Source organism: Vanellus vanellus (genome assembly GCF_965231255.1).
Source record: "Vanellus vanellus genome assembly, chromosome: 4".
NCBI classification, from domain to species: Eukaryota; Metazoa; Chordata; class Aves; order Charadriiformes; family Charadriidae; genus Vanellus; species Vanellus vanellus.
Genome location: NC_138909.1, coordinates 3,948,790 through 3,963,973, shown reverse-complemented (window position 1 = coordinate 3,963,973; position 15,184 = coordinate 3,948,790). Strand labels below are relative to the sequence as shown.

The following is a 15,184-nucleotide window of genomic DNA, read 5'->3' as shown; positions in this document are numbered from 1 at the left end:
CTACAAGGAGGTACTGAATTCCTCCCCGTGGCGTTCTTCAGTGCAAAACTGGGGGTGCTGGGTCTACCAGCTCCTACTCCAAAGGCGGTTCAGAAAATTTCTGAAGAAAGAAAAAGAAAGGAAGAAAATAACATACTGTATGTTTTATAGGGGCTTTTTTCTTTCAGACGTGGAGATCTATGAACACAGGATTGTACCTTTGCTGACTACGGTTGTGCATTATACCCAAGTCCTGGCAAAAATATTTGGTAATTTTCAGTATGGAAAATTCACTGACTAACTACAGTTTCTTTTTGTCATCTTGCTTTAAACCCAGCGAATATTCATCAGGGATGTTCAAGCAAAGCAAGTAAAATCTCGTTTACTAGATTTGCTTCATACGACATATGCTATAAATTACACTATCAATTTTAGGTCTGCTTTTCCAAAAGATAACATTAGCTCAGAGAAAGACGCTCGAATGAAGAGTATACCTGTTGACTACTGACTTAATGAACTGTACTCTCAGGACAGCAGTAACTTTTCTTTCATGGCTCTCAATCTTCGATTTTCTGGTTTCCAAGAACAGGCAGAAAATACATATTGCCTCAGGAAAAAAAAAAAAAAAGTGCAAGATTTGATTTAGCAGTTAGATAATACAAGTTTCACTTTAGCATTCCGTTGCTGTTCAGCAGAGTACTGAATAGTGTACATCATTTCATTTCTGTGGAACACGTCAAGATCTTGATGAAATGGAGGGGTTGGGTAAAAGTGTGAAAGTACAAAAATGTTCTCTCTCCCTGAATTATGCTTATTTTCACCTCTGCCGAGCAAGTTAATAATAATAGCTAGAAATACAGTTAACAGCACGAAAGAAGATCTAATTAAGTGCCTGGATTTGAATTAATGTTGCGGCAAAGGTATATTCCACGATACGGTTAAAAGTTATTTCGTAAATTCCGTGCGTTTCCATTAGGGCAATGTTGCTAAAGTTCAGCTTGCGATTGAAGTAAGAGAACTGATTAATCGCTGTTATTGTGAATTTCCATAACGAGTGGAGAACGGGGTCCTGAAATGTCATACCAACACAGCCTGAAAAATATATTTTTTTAAATTCCTTATAAACATCAGAGTCTCAGTAAAAGTCAAGTATTTAATCACCTAAAATTAGTGCAGGCCATGATGTTTGTTGTCATTCCCTAGATTTGCTTAAAAAGATGACTTTTGAGAATTACTTGGCGAGGCCGTGTTTATTCCTCCTTTAAATGCAGCTGTGCTTCTGCTGGTTGAGATTAGCCCGCAGGGAACTGCGCGCAGGAGAAAGTCAGAGGGGCTCTAAAAGTCAGAACGACTCTTCGTTATTAGTACGTAGAGCGCAGTTTGGAAAAGGACATCACGAGAACCAGAATCCACTACATTTGGGGAGATGTGCCAAAAGCTAACGTGATAGAGTACTTCATTCCTTTTAGATAACCAAGATATATTTTTATTTTTTAAGATTGCTCGAGAAGGAGGGGAAACGTGTCCTGGTGAGAAAATGAAGAGCACCAAACTGTGACTGATATCATACATGGAATGAAGAAATAACGAGTTGCTTAAAAGGAGCGTTTGGGGAAAGTGAACCAAATGTCATTAAAGAAATACTTCATCTGTCATCATCTGTTTTTCTTCTTAAAAAACCCAACCTTCAAAGCTCTGAATATTGGCAAAACTTTAAGGCCAAGGGTTTTACCTTTGGGCAACCCTCTGAAGTCTTCCTCTGACAGCATAGCTTTTTTTATAGTGATTGGTTCCCGTTTTATCTGGATTTTCGTTGGCAGATTTCATTACATTTTATCGCTCCGGATGGAGAGAATATAGTTAGTGTTGACAAAGAGCATATTGGAGCTTTTTGGTCGGTGTTGTTTACCAAATTGTTTAGGCTCTCAAGTAATCGCTGAGCAAGCTCTTAGCAAGACCTATTTCTAATATACCTAAATAATTGATCTCTAATTACTGTGTAGCTATGGAGGGTTTGAAAATTACATTTGCACCATCTCCGTTCTGTTTGGACAGGAGAGGAACGTAAACGTTGCCCTCCGCACAGAAGGGTTTGCCGAGACGCAGAGGGGAGCGCGCAGCCCTGGCCTTCAGCCCAGACGACTTCAGCACCTCACAACCTTTTGTCTTTAAACGTGGTTTCTTTGAGATTTTTACTACTGCTAGATTTTTATTTTTTTTCCCCCCTTCTCTTTGAAAGGAAAAAAGCCAAATGATTAATTTTTCTTTCGACATCGGCTGTGAAAGTCTGCTTGGAACCCCCCCCCTGCGTAGACTGGGTAGAACGAGAAGAACAAGAAGTGCCTGGTTTGCCTCCGGAGGAACACGTCGTGCCGCTTCCACTCCCCTCGATCTCCTCAGCCTCCCGCAGCCCCGGCTATACCCAGTCATTAATGGGAACGTCATTAAACTTTTTAGCATGCGAGGATGCCAAGTTATCCAATAGTTATCGCCAGATAATGAGCAAGTTTAGATCAAACCATACCCTTTCTGGTTCCTGTCCTTTCTTTCCAATCAGTGTCTTACTTCCATGTGCTGACTAAACTTGTGGGATGGTTATAGTGAAATCAGTGGAAAGTTTTCTCTATTGCAGATTCCGCAGGCTGAGATCTCGCTGACATCTGTTTCCTTCTCATCCATGCCAGCAAAGACCAGCAGGAGGACGTGTACTAAAAGGAAGTCCTCGAAGTCCAGCTACAATCATGTCTTTCTTGCGTTAGTCACAGTTGTTCCTCAGAGGTGCGCAGGAAAGCATTTCATATAACGTAATCCTAAATTCAGCTAAATTCATAAACAGGTCATAACTGCTCTCATTGTCCTGTCTGCTTACACAGGAGACTTGTTAAATTACACAGTGTCTTGCTCAAGACACAAGCTTGCCAGGTTGCCATTTCCTATACTTTTCTTTAATTCCCATTTCATTACTCAAACATGGTAAATCCTGTTTAACTAGAAAGTAACCGTTACTTGAATAAACACAAAGAAAAACATCCAGTTCTGATTTAAAACATAAAAATATAAAGAATCTATTCCTTCCCGTTGTAAATCTCTTGCAATAGTTAATATCTGAGTTAAAAGCATATATGCCTTCTTTCTAATTTGATTTTTTTTTTTTTTTTTGGTCTGGCTACATATTCCAGCCTTATGTTGTCTTTATCCCCAAGACTAAGAGTTCTTTGGCACCTGCTGTTTTCCTCTTATCATTGTACATCTGGATTCCAAATTTAATTTTTTTTAGAGGCTGAACAGATCGGGTCCTTAGAGTCTAATCATTGTGTGACGCTTTCTCCAGTTCCTGAGTAGGAGCCGAGGCTTTTTTGGACACCTTCTCCAGTTTTTCAGTAGACCGCAAAAAATGTGGACATCAAAAGTAAATACGGTATTCTAGTATTAGTTTAGATCAAGCTATATGAAGGAAGGAATATTGAATATTGGTTTAAGGTTTCTCAACACTCCAACCATTCTCCTGGTATGCCTTCATTCCTTGTTACACGTGTTCTGCGCCTCAGTCTATAGCTGGCTTCAGTAAAACGTGTTTTTGTTGAAGAGGCTGAATTTCTGTTCTATGATTCTATGAATTTCTCAGGTAACCTGCATCGCTTTGTGGTTGCCCTGTCCTCCTCCTTGTATACGGCTCCAGCAGCCTTTGTGTCACCTGCGAATCTTGTCTGCAGTCATTTTGCACGGGCTGGACCCAACACTGCTTCCCATGAAAGCACCTCCTTTAATTGATGACTTGTCTTTGACAGCTACATTGGCGGCCCATCAGTCGGCCATTGCTGATGCCATTTGGTGTATGCTCTGCTGGTGCTATCAGAGTTATTTTAACCTGTTGGTTGCTTGGTTCAAATAGCGAAACGTTTTGGCATCCAGGAGTCGTGAAAGCCGAAATCTCCTGTGATGGAAGGTAGCTGCAATGTTCAAACCCTGCCCTGCAGCCTGCGCTGAGCCTAGAGCATCCCCTGCTGCTTCACTCGTAGGATGACTCCCAGTCAAGGAGCCAAAGGCGGGGAACTGGCTGTGTAGTTTGTGTTTATTTTTGTCGTTTCCTGTGAGACAATGTGTTCTTTATTCTTATACGGGGGGAGAAGGGGGGGCAAATCCAGTTTTGAACTGTCCTGGAAAAAGGATTTGATGTTTTCTCACAGCGGATCCATTCTTTGTATCAACTTCTACAGCCATTTTCTAAAAGCCCCCCGTGCAAAACAGAAGATGAAAATGTATAAAAAGGATACAGAATAAACTCTCTAATTATATTTTATGTACCAAAATATGCTAACAGCAGCCATGCCTATAATGTCCAATTCGAGGAAAATATGGACGTCCACCTCTAAGGAGTAAAATTTTCAAAAGTCACTTTTTCACGTCTTGTGATTCCAGAGGGTAGGCACTGTTTAACTCATACTTATTTAAATCAGATACATTTATTCAGATATAGCCTTCAGGGTAGCACATATAACTGAAGTGATTTAACATTTGAATTTTCCCAACAGAACGTGTTGAAGATCATTTAGGTGAGTAATCAATGTCATAAAATAGCTGCTCCATTTCCATGGCTGTGGAGAAATCCTCAGTCTGATTTTCCTGGTTCTGAGTGCGACACGCTGGTTTATCGCTGCTGAACAGTGAAATTCACTCCATCCCACTGAAACGCTGCTGTGATAGACAGTTATTTCTTCCACTGTTGGCCTTCACTCTTGGTTTCGAGCAGTTTCTGTACCTTTGCTAAATTTTCCTTCATAGTTTGCAGTGGAGGGCATTCTTTCTATCCCTGTTTTACATACAGAAAACAAGACCTAGGTTGTTCCAAGGTGACAGAGGAAGTCGTTGAGGAGGGCTGGCAAAAGCCCGGATCTCCTGAATTGGGGTCTGATGTTTAAACCCTAAGGCCATCATTCCTCAAACACTTCATCAAGTGTGCTCTACTGGCGTTTCGTAGCAGCAGCGTTTAAATCAGTGCGCAGGAGTCCCATGGCAGCCTCTCGATTGCCCGGTTTAACCGCTGCGTGCTGAGGGTGGAGACGAAGAGCAGATTGGGACGTTCTCACCATCATCCCCATGGACTGGGGAGGCGAAGGTCACATTTTAAAATCAGGTACTACCTGTGCCCATGATTCGGTTGGGAGGAGTGGAGGGTAGGGTAACACTCAGGCTGACTTAATAATTTGCATCCTAAAATCATTCGCTGCATCCGACACGATGGGTAGTATTTTCCCTGCGACAATATCAAATATATTTGCAGAACTGTCATCAAATTCCAGAATTTATTCAGTCTGTAATTGTCTAGTGATATTATTTCCCCAAAGATCATTCATTTTTATTTTTTTTTCACCGAGTACTTTCTGAAAATATAAACAAAAGTAGAGTTGTACTGCAAGAGCATCAGTACTGCTGGAAAATATTAAGAGCTTTAATAATGAGAGTAGGCAGGTCTGAGAGTGTGTAGTTACTGCTGTTTACAGGTCCGGGTGAGATACTGGCTTAAACGGGCATTTTGTGAATGATACTACGGTAGACGTGACAGCAGTAAACCAAAATTGGAATCTGTTTATCCATGGGGAGGGTAGATGGAAGAGAAAACACTGTACGCGTAATGTTACCAACACTCTCTTTTATTCCCAGAGGAAAAGACATGTCACCGACTCCCTTCTGCGTTGTCTGCTGAGATAGAAGATTCCCCAAGGTATGAAAGTGTTTCTAGTGCTGTCGTTGGGCTTTAGCCATCCAATACTGCAACTGCATCGTGGTGGTTCCTTAGTTTACCTTAAAGAAACAAAGAAAAACTTACTTTTTATTGTCTATCAAACATACTGCATTTACCCAACATGACTTCTACCACAACATCTCAGTGATATTTTAGGTATCTGCCGTTCATTATGATCACGTTAGGTTGCTCCCGATTCACTCAGCCCTCAATCTCTCCTTCTTTTCTAGAATTTTATAAGTCTCGTTTGTCCTTCTCTTCACTTGTGACTTTATTTTTATTAAAAGCGGTATTGCTGGTCATAATTCTGGATCTGCACTGGTCCTGAAAGTGCGGTCGTTTTTAAGCGATGCAGATATTTCCTGATCCGCGATATGCCATGAACAGGTTACCCTGTGCAACTAGATGGAAGATTAAATCAGTGCTTTTGTTAGTTAGTTGAAGCACAGGCTTTTGCTAAATTATCCAGAATGCCTTTGCCTGACCATCTGTTTCGAACGGAAATGAATCTTTGGCTTTAATTATAACTCTCTTATGAATATTATTTTTCTTTTCTTTTTCTAACCTAATCTGCCCTTTTGGAGATTGCTCGAAATCTCCCTGTACTGTGTGAAGGGTGGGGGTGGGAGTAGCAGGGTGGCTGATAGGGTGATTGCATTATTTTTTTTTTTTATTAGCCTCCCTGTTAATGATTTTAAATCTGTTTATGCACTTGTTGCAAGCTGAAGCAAAAATCTGTGCTACCAAACTGTGTTTACAAATTTGCAACAAGATACCACGTTAGGAAGCAGTCTAAGTACAAACATGTTAAACCATATGGAAAATCCGCCCCAATCTTGCTAAATTGTTCCAATGTTTAATTATCCAGATCATTAAAAGCGTGCACCCTCTTTCTAATCGTTTTTCTTCTAATTTCACGGTCTAGCCCTCGGATCATATTACAATTCTTCCCGTGTTACCCATGAAGGTGTGCACAGATTGAGACCAAACACGAAAAATTCCGACTTCGTGTGCTGTTATCCAGCAAAGAATTACTCATCTCAGTATGGATTTGTCATTGAAGTGCTTTGTAGATTTTTTATTTTTTTTTTCAAAGAAACGGTGAAGTCATTCTTTTTATTCTAAATTAAGTGGGGGCCAGGGAGGAGGAAACGAAGAGCTCTGGGCTGGGGTGTGGGGGGAGTCCTTACTATTGGGAAGATCCTCTCTGGAGCTCTTGGCTTTTGTCTTGGAAGGAGTGGGAAGGGGAGCTCTCCTTCCCCTCCCCCTGGTAGGGTGGCTTCCTTTTCATTCATGTTGTCAGCAAACCATTCTGCCTTTGGTTTCTTCTAGCTGGGTTGGCCACCATGCCCCACGCATCCAGCACATACTTTTCTCCTCCGCCTACCCAGTCTGAATCATAGTACTGTCCTAACTTGCATCTTCTGTGGTGCAGGGCAGCAGCTCCTTTTTATGACCGAGAAAGAAAAGAAAAACAAACCGAGTTACGCTTCTTGGCACGTTTTCCAGCCCCACTAGAGAACTTGGCCCTTGCTAGTCCGTAAGAAGACCTTGAGCAAGCAGAGGAATCTTTTTCCTGCCAAGCTGTCTTCACGAGCAGAGGCCAACTTGTAGCAACACAGTGTGGAGATGAGTCAGTGAAAAATGGACTTGGGTAAATGGTTTTAACTGAAAGAGCGGAGATTTAGATTAGATATTAGGAAGAAATTCTTTACTTTGAGGCTGCTGAGGCACTGGCCCAGGTTGCCCGGAGAAGCTGTGGCTGCCCCATCCCTGGAGGTGTCCAAGGCCAGGTTGGACGGGGCTTGGAGCTACCTGGGCTGGGGGGAGGTGTGCTTGCCCAGGGCAGGGGGAGTGGAACTGGACGAGCTTTAAGGTCCCTTCCAACTCTAGCCATGCTATGATTCTGGGTTACGGGAATTTCTGCCGTGTCTCCAGAGACAGCTGAACTTATTTCTTCATCCGAGAACCACTGAGACGAGGAGGTATTTAAACACTCCTAATTGAAATCCTAGGGCATGTGCTGGTCTTCTCCTCATAACTTTTACCCCTGCAAATTCCAGTTCCCATCCCTCCTCCTCTGCAGCTTTTGGTGCATGTCACCGCCACACAGGCCTACACTTAGCACTTTTTACGAAAAAGAAAGAGTTTAGCTCATTCTTTTCAAAGGATTTCCAGTTTAGAAAGGTGCCAGGTTATCTTTTTATCTTCTTGGAGGTATTTTCTATTTTACCAGTGTAACTTTTATCAAAACGTGCTTTATTCCAATGGTTTCATAAAATTCTTAAATTAAAAGCAATAACTTTTTAAAATAAAGATAAAAAGAAAAGAAAACGAGAGGTGTTTCTTGGTTCGTATAGCTAACTTTTTCACTCTGCAGAAGTCGATCCAGACTAGGCATACAGGGGATACTTGCATTAAGTAAAGACCTTTAATTTTTAGGAGAGAAGTTTCTCCACTCTTCCCTCGTGCTCAGTTGGACTGTACTTGTTTGGCCCATTCTAAATGTACGTTTTGTGCCAGTATAATTTGTTAATGTGATTTTGCACGAGCGTAATTAAGCCAATACGTCTCCCTGATCCCTTCTACAGTGGTGTAAAAGTGTTTTATAGGAATATTGCATTTTTTCCCCCCTTCCACACAGAATATAGATAAATATATCTATATGGGCTTCTTTTGGGGGCACAGATACGCTCTTTGCCCTCAGAGGGCAAATTGCCTTCCTTTAAATTATGCTTGGGGGGAGGCGGAGAATCCCTCCTGCGCCCTTTGAGAAGTGCTCGAGCATCACAAGACTTCCCTCTTAGCTTTGAGTCGTGTCGCTCTGCCTGCCTTGTAATGTCACGTGGTGATTTGTGCAGTGCTTCTCTCCACGCGGACCGCCCAGACCTTGGATGCCGTGTCCCAAATTCTGTCATCTGCCACTGTTAAATCAGCCCGTGGGGTTTTTTTCCTGTAATATTTTGCTCTGCTAAGTGCTTGTACAGAAAGCGTAGCTACCCTTAACGTTTCATACAGCTTTTAAAGGAGTCCTGAGAAGTTTTTGCTGTTACTTTATAGAATGATAGAGGCAAATATCTGCGTGCTCCTCCCCCTCTCCCCCCCCATTTCTGTACTATATTGTCAGTGAAAATGATTCACTGTGATTCATTCTCATTCCCTCCCAAACTGTGTTCTTCCCTGAAAAGTACAATATCTCTTTTCACATTCTCCATGAACACTGTGGCTGTGACTTCTTCTTTCTCCTGTGTTTCTCACAGAGAAGTCCAGCAGCAGCTCCTGTAAAGAACAGCCATCTGAGCAGCAGGAGAGAAAAGCTGATGTGGTATCTGGAACCAACTCTCTGCACCTCTCGGAGAATAATACATCAGCTCTTGGCAAAAGGAAACACGCTCTGAGAAATGTTCAGCTGGACCTTAAAGTTTCTGGGCTGTGAAATGCAGAATAATAGGATTAGAGAAGCAAGAGGAGGAAGATGTCTACGGAGCTCTCTTCGTTTCCCTGCAAATGAAGGCCATGGCTTTACGCGCTCGGCCTCTGGGAAAAAAAATACGTTGGTGACTGCACAGATATAACTGGATCGTGTAAAGCAGGAAAGATGTTGATGCTTCATCCAGTTCTTCGTCTGTGTTTGAATGAAGACCTCCAAACCACAAAAGCATTGGTCTGGATTTTTACACCCGTAGATGACTGTTTAAAACACGTATTCTCAGTTCACGCTGTCTATGTCCATATTTAGTACAATAAAAGATGTTTAGGCAGTAAAAGGTGAGCCGGGCATTACCGTACCATGTTAGCACAGTTACTCTCACAGCAAGACAAACAGTTGTATTACGCAACCTGACCCTGGGATTTGGGCGCCTTTACTTTTCCATTCATACATTCTTCTAAATCGACAGCTGCTGCCTGTTTATCGCCAGCGTTAGGCCCTCCTCTATACACCTGGTCCTTAGGAAATGAAGCTTTTGGGTATTTGTTTCAGGTTCCGGCTGCTGCGCTTTGGGCTGCGAGGGGCGCGCTCAGCCTCGTTAAATCCGCAGGGCTGGGGAGCCCTTCTCCCGCTTGCGCCACAGACGGTATCGCACGTGGGACCCACGGGCCGGAGTAACTCCCTGGCGTGAACTGCGAGAGTGCGGCAGCAGGTCCAGAGCTGACCCCAACACGTCTGTGGTGGGTTTCGGGGGAGACCAGGAACCTTTCTGACGGGTGGGGGTGGGGAGCAGAGCTGCCTTGCTGGTTTCTGCCTGCAGTTTTGTGGGTATAAAGGCGATACAGTGCTCGGTGTTGAATTCTGAAACACGCGGAGGATAAAGCCCCGCGGCACTAAATTCCCCCAGGCTAAGAGGGGACAGTACTTTTTACAAACCATAGAATCATAGAATGGTTGGGGTTGGAAGGGACCTTGGAGATCATCGAGTTCCAGCCCCCCTGCCATAGGCAGGGACACCTCCCACCAGACCAGGTTGCCCAAGGCCACGTCCAGCCTGGCCTTGAACACCTCCAGGGATGGGGCCTCAACAACCTCTCTGGGCAACCTGTGCCAGTGCCTTACCGCCCTCAAAATGAAAAACTTCTTCCTAATGTTCAATCTGAACCTGCCCTCTTCCAGTTTAAAGCCATTCCCCCTCATCCTATCGCTACGTGCCCGAGTAAGAAGTCCCTCCCCAGCTCTCCTGGAGCCCCTTTAGGGACTGGAAGGGGCTCTAAGGTCTCCCCGGAGCCTTCTCTTCTCCGGGCTGGACACCCCCAACTCTCTCACCATGGATAAGCCGGCTGTGCTGCCGTGCCATTCCCATGGCTTCCAGCCACAAGCAGAGATCCAGAGGCCGTTTGAAACCCGTGAACTGCACACTCAGGGACTTCTTGTCTGAGCGGTCGAGTTGCTGTTGCCAGAAAATAGCAGATAAAGTACTTCTGTGCCACAGCTGACGGATGGCAGGGAAATCAGAAGGAAATATTAAGTAGGAAATTATTCCTCGGTGAAGGGAGGGAAAAAGAAGGAATCTTTTCCTGGAATTTCATGAATTCGTCTCTTCAGTTTAACACAGCTAACCTGAAATACTCCATTGCTTTCGAACTCTGCTTCTCGCTTGCTTTTGCGTTGCTTTCATCTGGAGTGTGACATTCCAAGCCACCGTGCGAAAGCTGCCTCCGGAATATTCTTGGCAACGCTGCAAGCAGAAAGTACAGGAAACCTCACAGGAGAGTTTGTTCCAGCAGCGCTGCCATCCACGTTTCGCAGCTGCAGGGACATTCAAAGCAAACCTAAACGCCGCCCCCTTCCCTTCTGCAGGACCTTGCTGAGGTAGAAGCACCTGGGGCCGGGAAAGTTTAATTAAGTTATGCCACGATCGCAACCTGCTGAAATACAGCGGGGGGGGGGGGGGGGGGGAATAAGAACAATTAATCCATGAGAAAAGTTTCACAAAGCAAAAAAGGGGGCAATATTGTATAGCGCAGTTACTGCGTGACAGGCAGGGCAGGAGAGCAAAGGGGAAAGGTTATTCGGGGCAAACACGTCCCCGCTGTTGATGGCGGCCACATTTGGCAGACGTAAGTGAAGAAGAGCCGGCGGAGGGATGACTGTTGGGAAGAGGAAGGTAGGGTTGTCTCTCCCGTTTGCCTCCAGCACTGGTTTGTCCCACCGCGTCCGTTCTAGCGAGGCAGTGAGGTCTGGTTTAGGATGTGCTTTTGGTAACTGATCATGGGTTAACTTTCTGAAAGCATATTTAAGTCAAGAAAGAGCGTATACGCGTTTATGGGGGAGTCAACCTTTCCAATACTCTTACAGGTCGCCTAATTTAGCTGCTAAGCTTTACTGCACGGCTATATTGGCTTCATCAGTGAATGGAATGAAGTCTGTTACCGGTACAAGTTCTTAACTATCATCTTAAGCTCAACGCGCCACCACAAAAAAGTCTGTGAGATGGAAGGGGTCCTCACCACCCCGTTTTGACCAGGAGATTATTCCCCCAGAGGAGACACGGTGGAGGAGGCGTAAGGCTGCATTGTGAAGACCCGACTCCCTCCCGAAAAGGCCGAGCCGTGCAGCCTTCACCGTTAAAATGCAGAGGGCTTCAGCGCGGAAACGGCGTAAGAATTTAAAGGGAATAAACGCGATTCAGAACTTTATGCGCCGATTTCACCCTGCGCTTAAGTGCTGTCTTCCTGGAGCGACACACAAACTCAGCTTTGGCTGGTGTATACTGTGCTGCAGTTCTCAAAGCTCCTCAGGGTGCCCCTAAAGGAAAGGTAATACAGCCAAAGATATACGGAGAAGTATGCCGGCATAATTGCCCTTCTGTTTGGTTTTAATCCCAGTTTCGCTTCAAGTTTGTGATACAACTACCACTTTTGAAGTCCACTGCTTTGGACTTGCGTTGTTCTTAGGCAGAAGGTTTGTTATTTATTCATTGGTATTATTGAATTTTCTCGATTCTCTCGTGGAATTGACAGGTGTCTCTTTCTAATGCTGGCAACTGTAATAACCGCCTAACCCCAAACTTGCTATTTAACCCACGCGTGTTCATTTAGGGGAAAATCATCACAGAGGTCTCCTACAGTTTAAAACAAATAACTGTATAGCGGTGTGATTGTGTATACGTGTAAAGAGTGATGCACATCGGGAGACAGTTCGTCAGTAATTCTACCAGTAATTTTTATGCAGAAGTCTGACATACTATTTTCTAGTGTATAATATTGGAATACTACAGATTTCACTAGGCGAATTAAGTGCTGCGTAAAACTTCTGAGAAAATGCGACGATTTGGCTCGATTAGCTAGAATGCCGTAGTGCTCGCCAGAAAAATGCAGTAAATGGTCAAATTCTGGGCTGGTGAATTCATTGTAAGTAAAGCGTAATCTCTAAGTAAGAATGACTGTTGATGGGGTAAAGTCTTAACTGGGACGGGGTTCGGGAAGAAAATCTGGCCTCAGCATTAAGAATAAATCCCGTGTACAAATAGAATTTTTGGTACAGTTCTGTTCCAACTTTTCAGGATACGGCGCTGTCTCCAAAAAGGCGTCCTGGAGCCTGTCTTTATTTTGCGATGCCTCAGCTCCAGTTCGAGGCAGAGAGAAGGTAACTAATAGCATTTAATTATAGCTACGTCGAAGGCTTCTGTCACGCTGTGTAGGTAAGTCAAAACGAAATAAAAGCCAACTAATGTGCTTCTGAGACAACGTTTCCAAATAGATTAAACCGAAGAAAATATCCAAATGCATTCTTAAGGTATTAGAGGAACAGGAGAGACAATTTTCTTGCAACAAATGACTTTCAAACAGAAAATAGTAATCACGCAGAAGGAGAAAGCATTAACAAATACTTGATTGCGCTAAATAATCCTCTTTAAAAATTTTCCTGATTGTCGTGACCTTTTCTTTTTCTCACTTAGCTGATCCGCGTGTTATGAGTTGCTAGTTGAAATGGGTGTAAAAACAAAAACCAAAAAAACCCAAAAAGTATTTCAGAATGACTTAAGTAAAACCAGATGACAGTTAGAAGATAGCTGTGCTAGAACAACAGTATTCGTTATTGAGGAAATAATATATAGCAAGCTATATAGAGCACTGGGGAAAACATTGGGAAGAGGGAGTATACATTTTTTCCAGTTGTATTATCTTCCAAAAAAATAGTCACACACACATACTATGTTTGCAGTAAAATTGACACATGGGAAAAAAAAAAAAAGGTCCTGTAAAAATTCTGGCATTCAAAGAATATTATTTCTTGTACTCTGTGCGCACACAAACAAATTACCAACAGTCAGCTTTTGTTGTTAATAGTCGCTTTCCTTACTTTTTTTTTTTTTTTTTTAATAAACACGAAATCTTTGAATTACAGCATATTGGTCAAGCTGTTAGGAAAAGAAAGGCATATTCTATGCAGTTATATTTTATATTAACTGAACTGATACGGCAAGGAAAATAAGTAAATTTACATGTTCGTTAAAACCCCAAATATGCAATAATATCTTTATGCCCTTCTCTTATTCGTTTACTTCAAAACCAAATTCTATTCTTTCTCCTCTAGTACCTGTGCCAGATGCTTCAGGACAAGATGCAAGACCGTACCTGGAGCTTTCCGTGCTGGCTCTGCCTGTAGTTTGCGACAGATACGTATTGGCCTAAATCACTGCACACGGCATTTAATAGGATAAAACCTCAATAATAATAATCTTGATGTCTTTATAAACGTCTCCTCCCTCCTTGTGAGTTTTGCTAAGCTGTCGGATTTGGCGACTTGCGGTAGCGGCGAGTTCCACGGTTTAGTTACTATGGAGAGGTATTTTTGTGTCAGTCCTGGTTTTCGCACCTTTAATTTAATGGAATATCATCCTGTTCCTGGGCGGCGAGGTGCGGAGACAGAAGCTTCTGAGTCACCTTCTTTATCTGGTTTGCTTTAACATATCCATCTTGTGAGTTTCTCTGCAGAAAGCAGAGCCTCCATCTCTTTCTTTTTTATTAAACCAGAGCTTTTTTAGCCCCTTAATCACTTTTTTTTCCTCTTACTCCTTCTGCAGCGCGCTGCATGACGCGAGGTGGCACGTGGGGTACAGACTGGCGGCCGGGGGCTGCGTTTTAGCTTCGTATAAAGGAATCACAACTTTTGTCTTATTTATTTGCTTATTTCTCACGCATCCCACCATCTTGCGAATGCTTTGTTCAAACCGCGCGTTTCTCGGAGACTTCAGTAAAGTTCATTGTGAAGTATCAGTGAAGTAGGAAAAAGTTAACTGATTAGAAAGAGAGATAGTTTACTACGTATATTCAAGGTGAAAGAGACGTAATAACCTTTTTTGCTCCCAGAGTGGTTATAACATCACAAAGAGGAAACTAACATGCGCTTTCATCTTTTGCTAAGGTTTTACTTTTTTTTTTTTTTTGCTTTTTTCTTTGTTTTCATTTTATGTAAAATAAATCATCTATGCCGAAAATGAACAGTAATGGTGTAAGTACTGAAAACTCTTAATCACACGATAGGCAGTGGAAGGAGAGAGCTATCTGGTGGTAGAGGGTACCCTCAAGACTTACTACGTGTATCGAAGTTATTTACTTTGGTTTTCAGCAACGGCTTGAGTGTCATTTTATGGCAATTTACATTGACGTAACTGTCGTGCTTGACTTGTACACGTACTCTCGCGTTAGCGATTGTACCAAATTACAGAGGGGTGAAGAAGATGCCTGACGATTCCCTTATAACTCTAGGAAAGGGTTGTTATGTGTTTGTTTTTATTGCTGCGACTTTGAAACCGAGAGGCAGACGCGGGTGAGAGCAGCATCAGATCTGGGGAAAGCTGTATCTCCTCCTGGTAATGTTGCTTGCGAAGCGTGACTGCCCGCTTCAGGTCTAACCCAAAGGCTCGGCAAACGCCGGAGCAGAGACAATCCAGGTACAGAGCGAAAGCAGCATCTTCGTGCAGCGAAGGATGGTAATATTAAGCGCAACGGCCAAGGGAATGA

The 15,184-nt window shown here is 43.2% G+C and overlaps 1 long non-coding RNA gene across 1 annotated transcript; it reads left to right on the top strand.

The window, feature by feature from the left end:
• Positions 1–4,676: 4,676 nt before the first annotated feature.
• On the top strand, positions 4,677–9,471 carry LOC309671189. The gene is made up of 3 exons (XR_014269115.1): positions 4,677–5,113; positions 5,641–5,701; positions 8,983–9,471. It is a non-coding gene; the product is annotated as an uncharacterized lncRNA (long non-coding RNA).
• The last annotated feature ends 5,713 nt before the right edge of the window (positions 9,472–15,184 follow it).